This window comes from Spermophilus citellus (genome assembly GCF_964194105.1).
Source record: "Spermophilus citellus genome assembly, contig: SCAFFOLD_130, whole genome shotgun sequence".
In the NCBI taxonomy this organism is placed as follows: Eukaryota; Metazoa; Chordata; class Mammalia; order Rodentia; family Sciuridae; genus Spermophilus; species Spermophilus citellus.
This window is the reverse complement of record NW_027672818.1, coordinates 1,053,016-1,064,071: the sequence shown is the minus strand read 5'-3', so window position 1 is coordinate 1,064,071 and position 11,056 is coordinate 1,053,016.

Genomic DNA, 11,056 nt, shown 5'->3' with positions numbered 1-11,056 from the left:
TACAATGAAAACTACAGCACCCTAAAGAGAGAGAGAAGAAGAAGATCTTAGAAGATGGAAAAATATACCCTGTTCATGGATAGGCAGAACTAACATCATCAAAATGGCGATACTACCCAAAGTTCTCTACAGGTTTAATCTGATGCCAATTAAAATCCCAACAGCATTTCTTGTAGAAATAGGTAAAGCAATCATGAAATTCATGTGGAAAAACAAAAGATCCAGAATAGCAAAAGCAATTCAAAGCAGGAAGTGTGAATCTGGAGGTATAGCGATACCAGAGTTCAAACTGTACTACAGAGCAATAGTAACAAAAACAGCATGGTACTGGTACCAAAACAGGCAGGTGGACCAATGGTACAGAATAGAGGACACAGAAACCAATCCACAACATTAAAACTTTCTTATATTTGATAAAGGGGCTAAAAGCATGCAATGGAGGAAGGATAGCATCTTCAACAAATGGTGCTGGGAAAATTGGAAATCCATATGCAACAAAATGAAACTGAATCCCTTTCTCTCACCATGCACAAAAGTTAACACAAAATGGATCACGGAGCTTGATATCAAATCAGAGACTCTGCGTCTGATAGAAGAAAAAGTTGGCTACGATCTACATATTGTGGGGTCGGGCTCCAAATTCCTTAATAGGATGTCCATAGCCCAAGAGTTAATAACAAGAATAAATAAATGGGACTTAATTAAACTAAAAAGTTTTTTCTCAGCAAGATAAACAATAAGAGAGGTTAATAGAGAGCCTACATCCTGGGAACAAATTTTTACCCCTCACACTTCAGAGAGAGCCCTAATATCCAGAATATACAAAGAACTCAAAAATTAAACAATAAGATACCAAATAACCCAATCAACAAATGGGCCAAGGACCTTAACAGACACTTCACAGAGGAGGACATACAATCAGTCAACAAGTACATGAAAAAATGCTCACCATCTCTAGCAGTCAGAGAAATGCAAATCAAAACCACCCTAAGATACCATCTCACTCCAATAAGATTGGCAGCCTTTATGAAGTCAAACAACAATAAGTGTTGGCGAGGATGTGGGGAAAAGGGTACACTTGTACACTGCTGGTGGGACTGCAAATTGGTAAGGCCAATTTGGAAAGCAGTATGGAGATACCTGGGAAAGATGGGAATGGATCCACCATTTGACCCAGCTATCGCCCTCCTCGGACTATTCCCTGAGGATCTTAAAAGAGTGTACTATAGGGATACTGCCACATCAATGATCATAGCAGCACAATTCACAATAGCTAGACTGTGGAACCAACCTAGATGCCCTTCAATAGATGAATGGATAAAAAAAATGTGGCATCTATACATAATGGAGTACTACACAGCAATAAAAATGACAAAATCATAGAATTTGCAGGGAAATGGATGGCATTAGAGCAGATTATGCTAAGTGAAGCTAGCCAATCCTTAAAAAACAAATGCCAAATGTCTTCTTTGATATAAAGAGAGCAACTAAGAACAGAACAGGGAGGAAGAGCATGAGGAAAAGATTAACATTAAACAGAGACGAGTGGGTGGACAGAAAGGGAGAGAGAAGGGAAAGCATATGGAAATGGTAGGAGACCCTCAATGTTACACAAAATTACATAGAAGAGGATGTGAGAGGAAAGGGGGGGAACAAGGGAGAGAATTGAACAACAGCAGACGAGGTAGAGAGGGATGATGGGTGGGGAGGGGAGGGGGGATAGTAGGGGATAGGAAAGGTAGCAGAATACAACAGTCACTAATATGCCATTATGTAAAAATCTGAGTGTGTAACCAATGTGATTCTGCAATTTGTATTTGGGGTAGAAATGGGAGTTCATAACCCAATTGAGTCAAATGTATGAAAGATGACGAGCTTTGTAATGTTTTGAACAACCAATAAAAAAATAGAAAAAAATAGAAAAATAAAAATTCCCTAAATTAAAAGACACATTGTTTGCTTAAAAAAAAAAGACAATTGAGTACTCAGCATAATGAATGAAAAAAAGCATTACAACATGGCACATTCCATGATGAAATTTTAGAACCCAGAGACAGAAGAACCTAAAAGCTTCCAGAAAAGAAGAAAATAACCACTTACAAAGTGGAAGGAGTCAGGATAGCATTGGACTTATCAACAGTAACTGTGAAAATTAGAAAAAAAAATGGAATACTGCTTCAAAATTGTGGATGGTCATGATCTTTGATATAAAATTTTATTTCTAAATAAATTGTAAACCAAAGAGATGAAGTAATATGCATTTTATATAAAAATATCCAAATGAATATACTCTTTTTAGAAAGAAACTACAGGATGTCCTTCAGCAAAATAAGGTAATAAATCAAGAAAGAGAAAATGATGCAGGTAAGACTCTGCGTAACACAAGGGAATAGTGAAAGGAAGTGTCACAGGATGTCAGTTGTGCAAGAGAGCCAGGATGGAGAGAAGCCAAGGGAGAAGGTTAAGGGTAGACTCTCCAGGAAAAGAAAAGGAACTTAAAATTATCCAATGTATTCAATGTTTAGATAATAATAACAATTGACTTTTTTTTTGCAAAGAAGCCCTTGTTTTAATTTAGAGCATTATAATTATATAAAGTAGTTAGGTTCACTTTGAGAAAATTATACATGAAAGTAATTTGAATTAAATTCCCATTTCTCCTCCCCACCATTCTTCCTCTACTCTTTTAGTCTTCCTTTCACTCCTTTATTTATTTATTTTTGATTGGTACCTATACAAAAAGGCCAAATTACATTTGGTAACTTTATTTATGCAGATGACATGATTTTGTTAAATTCAATTCATATTTTCTCCCTTTTCCCATCCTTCCTCCCTACCCTCTCATTCTCTACCTTCTACTCCAATGAATGTCCCTGTATATTTATGATATTTGAACTCCCTCCCTCACTGCCTTCTTTGTCTTATCTTGCTCTAGCTTCCACATATAAGAGAAAATATTTGACCTTTGATTTTCTGAGTCTGGCTAATTTCACTTAGCATGAAATTCTTCATTTCTATTCATTTACCAATAAATGCCATTATTCCATTCTTCTTTATGGCTGAATGAGACTCCATTGTGTATATATATCATGTTTTCTTAATACATTCATCTATTGAAGGGTATCTGGGCTGGTTCAATAATCTGGCTATTGTGAATTGTACTACTATATACATTGAACTGGCTATATCACTATTGTATGCTGTTTTTAGTTCTTTGGGCTGAATACCAAGGAGTGAGGTAGCTAAGTCATATGGTGACTCTATTCCTAGATTTTTGAGGAATTTCTACATTGCTGTCTAGAGCAGTTATACTAATTTGCAATCCCATCAACAATGAATCAGTGTACCTTTTCCCCCCATGTCCTCACCACCATATATTATATGTGTTGAAGATAAATGCCATTCCGATTAAAGTGAGATGAAATCTTACTATAGTTTTGATTTACATTTCCCTGATTGCTAGAGATGCTGAACATCATATATATTTGTTGTTGGACATTTGTGTTTCTTCTTTTGGGCAACATCTGTTTAGTTCTCTTGTCCATTTATTGATTGGGTTATTTTTATTTTATTCTATTGGTGTTGAGGTTTTCTTTATTTTTTTATATATTCTGGACATCAATTGCCTGTCAGATGAGCAGTTGAAAAAGAATTTCTCCCATTCTGTAGGCTCTTTTTTCATTCTCTTTATCATTTCCTTTGCTGTGGAGAAGGTTTTGAATTTGATGGCATCCCAGTTACTGATTCTTGGTTTTATTTCTTAAGCTTTGTGGGTTTTGTTGAGGAAGTCAGTCCCTGCACCTTTATGATAGAATATAGACTCTGTTTCCTTCTAGTACTTGCAAGTTTTCTGGTCTAAATCCTAAATCTTTGGTCCATTTTGATTTGACTTTTGTGCAGGGTGAGATAGGAATCTATTTTTATTTTTCCTATGTAAAAATGTCTGGTTTTTCAGACATTGGTTTAAAAAAATTTTTCTCCAACATACTTTTGGTACCTTTGTCAAGCATCAGATGGCTCTGAATATTTGGGTTTGTCTCTCTGTCTTTTATTTGATTCCATTGATTTTAATGTCTATTTTGATGGCAATACCATACTGCTTTTATTACTATGGCTCTGTAGTATAATCTGAGATCAGATATATATGCTTCCTGCATCACTCTTACTCAGAATTGCTTTGGCTATTCTAGGTCTATTATTCTTCTAAATGAATTTAAGGACTGTTTTTCTTCCCTAGTTCTATGAGGAATTTCATTGGTATTTTGATGGGGATTGCATATGACAAACTCAAAGCCAACATCATTCTGAATGGAAAAAAACTGAAAGCATTTCCTGTAAAGTCAACAAGACAAGGCTGTTCACTGTTATCACTTCTTTTCAATATAGTTCTCTAAACTCTAGCTAGAGCAATTGGGTAAGAGAAGGAAATTAAAGGGATGCAAATAGGAAAAGAAGAAGTCAAAGTATCACTGTTTGCTGATGACATCATCCTCTATCTAGTAGACCCAAAAAAATTCTATCAGAAGACTTCTAGAGCTGGTAAATGAATTCAGCAAAGTATACGAGATCAAAACTCATAAATCAACAGCTTTTTTTTAATACTCCAACAAAAATTCAGCTGAGAAAGAAATCAGAAAAAATCATCCTTTCACAGCAACTTCAAATGAAAAAATACTTGGAAATTAATCTAGCCAAGGAGATGAAAGACCTCTACCATAAAGACTATAGAACACTGAAAAAAGTAATTGAAGAAGACTAAGGAAAGACCTCCCATGTTCTTGGATAGGCAGAATTAATATTGTCAAAAAGGCCATATTACCCCAAACAAGAGACTTTTAGCAATATTATTAGCCAATTTTCACTTTGCACATGCTCCCTTGATAAAAATGAAAATCAATTAGAAAAACAGTCAATGGACTGGTTAAGATCATTCAGGGAGAAAGAAAAGCACGCAAGACTAATTCCTGAGGACACTTGCATTTGGAGGTCAGATAAAAGAGAACTGGTATCACTGGGATTGGAAGAGAGAGTCTAGGGGAAGGGCAATCAACTCCTGCTGGGACATGAAATAACATGAGGTCTGAAAGTTGTTCATTAGATTTGGTATTCAGAAAGTCTTTGGAACATTTGGCCTGCACATATCCAGGAAAATCTCTAAGGATATCAGGGGACAAAGGCAAATTGAAGTGGGGTAAAAGTGATTGTGTAGACAGTGCACAGACAACTCTATTTTTGAGAACTTGGGCTGTGAACTCAAGGAAAAGAGAGGAACATGAAGAGATTCAGGGTCAGGAGAGAGTTTGTGGTTTGTTTTCCTCTTAATAAATGTGGGAGAAACTAGAGCATGTGTGTTTATGGGTGGTACTGATCCAGGAAGAATGAGAAGGACTGATCTTGTGGAAAGAGGAATAACTGAGGTTCAGCAGTATTTGAGTGAAGGAGGCCCAGGGTGTGAATGAAGGGCTAGTCAAAGGGGCTGGAGAGCACTTTTTTTTCCATTTTAACCAGAGCAAAGAAGGAGAAAATGGACCCTGATGAAGATTGCAGGTTTGGTGAAGGGAAGATGATTTTTCAATTTTATCCATGAAATGAGAAGTCATCATCTGAGAGTGGAGGAAGGAATATAGGAGGTTTCAGGAGAGAAGAGGAGATATAAAATAGTCCTCTCAGAGAATAGAAAAGTAAGGCAACAAGAGAAAAATATCAAAGGCCTGCTGGGCAGTTTTGAGTACCCATTTGAGGCTGGAGATCATGAATTTAAAGTGAACCAAACAGCACCATTGCATTTTCTCTATCCACATCAAGCAGCTCGGACCCAAGCTCAGAGAAAGCAGGCAGAACTCACTCAGAGCTGGAGTCTTGTCTGATGAATAAGATGGAGGGAATCAGAAGCAGAGGTTTTTTACAAGGGAATGTCAGTAATAAGGAATCTACACTTATCTTGGAGCAAAAGTTGATCTCATGAGAAAATTATAGGATTCATAGGCAGGAAACTTTCCTGCCTCAGGCCTTGCAATTTACAGGGAAACTGGGCATTTCATAGTATATTATGGTACAAGGTAATTACTTTTACTTGGGCAGCGTTTGGTAGAATAGGGTCAAATGTTTGTCAAAAGAACCTGTGAGGTATTCCTTAAGACTGGTGTTCCAGGGCAGGACTAAAAGTGCCCATTCAGTTTTCTGTCTTCATTCCCCTTCTGAGCCTCAAGGAAAATACTTCACTTAAATAAAGGTTGTTCCAGAGTTGACCACCACATCTCTAATAACCCAAGGGGCCTGGATGCAAAGACCAAGGTTATGTACAAACTGATGTTTCAAATCCTGAAGCTACTACTTAGTGGGAGACAAAGGTTCTGAAAAGCTGCATAAATCAGCTTGAACTTGAGGAACACGCTCTGTATTAAATGTTTCTTAAAATTCTGCTGTTGATTTTGAAAGAGGAGGATTTAGGTGTCCTACCATCTAATAGAGAAAGTCATGCATCTCTTACAGATGGATATGGTTGATTACATAAAACAAGGAAGGTACAGCTGATCTTGCTAAATAATTATTGCAAAGAGGAAGAAAAATTGATCAATTATTCTGAAATTGAATATTTTGGTGCATATTTTCACCTGTTAACTGTATCATAAATACCAATCTTTTAAGATATGACCATTTAGTTGCTATCTTCTAACTTGCATTCTAATTGCATCACCAGAGGTTTTGCACCCAAAATGCTTTCCCTTTAATGCACCCATATTTAGAACTTCTCATTCTACAAGACTCATTGGAACACTACCTGCTTGGGAACACGGGCCCTTGCCACCCTCTTTTATACTGCCCTAGTCCACTGACCTAATTCTATCTCATAGACTCAGTTATTTCCCTTCTAACATTAGTGTCTCTCATAGTTGGTGTATTTATTTGTGTGTCATTATCATCACAACCCTGTATGGTACCAACAGATGAGAGACATTAAATAGTTGAAAAAACTGGAGGATCCTAATACTCAGGCATGGAGATTTTTTTGTGCGTGATTAGCTGGTTATGTGACAATGGGCTCTCCCAGACTGGGAATATGATTCTGTATTTTGTTCCTAAGCATATGCTTAGTACATGACATCTGCCCCCAAATATGTACTGGCTCCAAATAAATAAATAAATAAATAAATAAATAAATAAATAAATGGATGAATGGCATATGCTTCACAAATATTTTTTTTTCTAAAAAAAACCCAAAAAACTAACATTGTTCAAAAAAAAAAGTATTCTAGAGACATTTCATTAAGATTTTGTTTTAGCCATTATGAAAATTGGTTACATGGTCTTAACTTTTTATTTTCAGGCTAAAACTATTTTATCCTTACTATATGAAGTATAACTTAAGGCTTTACTCATTTTGGTTTCCTAGATCCAAAAGAGCATTTCTTGGAGCAGAGACCTATTCCTTCCCAGAATATTCCCTGAAGCTCAGTCATCTGAGAGTAGAGCTGAGATGGCTTTTACTCAAGTTGTGTCCTTGTTAAGCAACTGTGCCCAGTTTGCAGTTAGCTCATTTGGGTCTCCACTCGACCAAAACTCCCTGCTGTTGAACAATCTCTAACTCACTGCTACTTAGCATCTTCAAAAGCTTAGCTTAGGAAAATGGAACTGAGGGATGGCCAGGTCATGGTTTCTTAAAGGACACTCATCCTGTCCAATTCTCCAAGCTGTCCAGCATGTAGTTCTGAGTCAAACTTGAGTGTCCAGAGGCTGGATTTAGACGATCACACTCGCCCAGAAGGACAACATGTATGAATTAGGTTTGCTTTTGATGTATCATCTTCCACTGAGGACCACTGTACACATAATCCCTGAAAGACATCTTAGGCAATTAAAAAAGATAACTGTTGAAAATGTCATTTTCACAGCACATGATAGATTCTGTATGAAAATCCATAGGAGATATCTTTGCACAAGCTAAGAATGTTAAGAATGGTGTGCCTTCTTTGAAAAGTGTTTGGTTTGTTTCCATTACATGATTACTGTGAAGTGTTCCACTGGCCACACCCCGCATCTCACTGCTTTTGCTAGAAGGTGAGGACCATGCAGGGCTCAGTCCTTGCAGGTGGACAGTTCTGTGCTCACCCAGAAACACGTTCCTGTCTCTATATTGTTGGTACTCAGATGTTTCTTTTTGTGCCCACATATACTCTTGTGCCCTCTTATCCTATGTTAGATATTCTTTGATTGGGCTCTATTTTACCACTGAAAATAGACTATGAATAACTAAAAATTAACAATAATATCTATGTTGCTGAACTGTTGTAAGAATTTACCCATAAAATATATACACAACTTAAAATATAAAAGACATCCAAGCTAATGATACTGGTGTTGCTATTATTGCTGTCACTACTGCCTATGCGCCATGATTTCCACCTTAAATTTCCTTACCTTACTAATCAAGTGTTGCCTGCAGCTTTAAATAGACCCTGGCTAGATTATTGTTTTAGCTTTAACTCTCAGTTCTCCCACACAATTACCCTAATGGCACATACTGGATAACAGCTGGAGAGTATTAGGAATGTCAGTCTGGTTTTAATTTCATTAAGAGCTACTTGGGACTGCTTTGCAGATATGGCCACTAAGTACTTAGTGGGAGAGGGAAGGTACTAAGGTTTGCAAGAAGGTTTATTCATAATCCAGTGAGTAATTTGGAAGTGTTAGGTGTCAGCTAGCATTTTGCTACTCAGAGTGTGGTCAGCAAACCAGCAGCAGCACTAGCACCTGGGCACATGCCTCTTAGGCCCCACTCCAGACCTACTGAATCAGTATCTGCAGTTTAACGAGAGCCCCAGGTGATTTGTATGCACTTTGATGTTTGGGAAGCACTGAACTAGGACAAACTGTGAAAGAGGCTGTCCCAGCAGCCCGCATTAACTGCTGGAGAAGTGCCATGATGGCAATGCACGGGACAGAGTTCTGATGAGAGTGTGGGAAGAGCAGGCACACTGATTTCTGATGAGTGGCTCAGATCTTACCTATACCACTGGCATGCTGTGCAACCTTAGATAACTTACTCAACATCTCAGAGTCTCAGTTTCTTCCTCTGTTCAATAAAGAAAGAACATCCCTCACAAGGAAGCCAGGAGGATGGAATGAAATATGGTTTATTAAAATGCCCCACAAAGAAATGGAAAAGCATTAAGTATAGTCATTTCTAAACAATGCCTGATGAAGACTAGCTGACCTGAAGGGCCCTGGACACTGTGGGATATCTCTAGAGCACAGCAGCTAGAGGGTGACCTCTGGGGTCCGGCGGCCAGGGTCCCCATAGGCATGGTCTCTGCAAGTCTAGAACGCTAGACCACAACCTTTGCCCTCTGTCTCTTCAACAACAGTTAGCAAGGACTTTCTTGCTTAAAAACCCAAGGAGAAAGCATCTGGGACAGAATAGTAATTATGAGTCCCATTTGATGGATACAGAAAGGCAATAGATTGGCCCACAGCCTACAGCTGACATTCACAGACTTGTATTCCATCATAGTTCCTTCAACCCTGTTCTCAGATGAGCTTATGTTGGAATTCCATGGACACATTTAGGAACTCATAGTCACCAGTGGGAGTTTAGTGACACCAAACCAACAATGCCAATCTTTGGAAAGGTGTTCTCTGGAATGCCTATTCAGGGTACATACGTACTCCATTGGCCAAAATAAAGAACCTCTTGTTCAAGTACATCCATAACACAAATGCCTCCTTGATCACATACCTTCTAACCCCTAGTCTGGGATTCCACGTTGGTTTAATGTCTTCTACTCCTAGCAATCAGGATCTTGTCTCATATTGAATTGTCTTTTTCCTTAAGAACAGTGGCCAGTGGCTTCCTGGGGCCTACCCTACATGATTAACTTGGTAATATTTCACCTACATCTTCTTCGGCTAAGACGCATCAATATTTCACATCAGGACCTTGATTTACTAACCATCTGCTCAGAAGTGTGTCATCCACAGGGATGATTTCTTACTCTCTTCAGACTGCAAGATTTGCCAAGGTTCTAGTGAGTCAAGTCCTGACCTTGAAGGCAAAAGGCATGCAGTCCCTCATTCCTTAATTGGTTTAATTGTCTGACTGCCTGTAAAGGCGGGCCATGAGCCCTTGTGGTTTTTCTTGCCAAACTTCCTACATGTTGAAGACATGACCTTAAGGCAACCCCACACAGGGATCTCTGAGCAATTTGTTCTGTACTAAGATTTCACCCTTGATTCTATGATCTTTTAGTTGGAAAGAATAGAGATTCACTCAGGTGCATCTTGGAGGGAAAAAATAAGAGATTTAATGAAAAGATACATGTGTATGCCACCCCAAGAAAGGTTGAAGTGAGCGATAGCAAAGGCATAAACCAGGATATCTTTGGGGAATTGCTTTTCCCCTCTGTGGTTTACTATTTCATGAGGATGCCTGCTCTGTTTTCATTTCACCACAATTTACCTGCCCTTTCCTCCTAACTTCATCCTACCTTCTGTATCATGGTGGACAGATCCCTCTATTCCATGGATATTCTTCTGTGCTCAGATCTCACTAACTGACAATGGCCTGTCTATCTCCAAACAGCACAAATTCTTCAAGAGAAATTAGATGGGTGTGTTTTGTCTTAACTATTCAGACATTGGGCTGCTTTTGAATCTGGTGCCCTCCCTGATCCAATCTGACTCTGGTTCCCTTGTCTTCCTGTTCAGCAGGGATCATGATGGGGCATATCTTTTGGGGAAATTTCATGGGTCGGACCTGATCTTGCCAATCCAGGGAACATCCTTACAATTCCAGTTTTCTAACTCAGGCTTTAGTCAAGGCAGAGTAAACATACATAGTGTCATCTCAGCCACAAGTACTATGCCTGGTGGTCTCAGAGATTCAAACGAATGGGTGGATAGAAAGCACACAATGCCCACCAAAGAGAAGGGGTTTCTCCTCTATGGTGGTATCTTGGTGAATCAGCTGTGTACTCCAGAAGCCTTTTCTGACCACCCGGGTATATGTTTCTGCCTCTCACCTTCACCTTTTCCGGCTTCTGGTTAATCTTAACCTCTG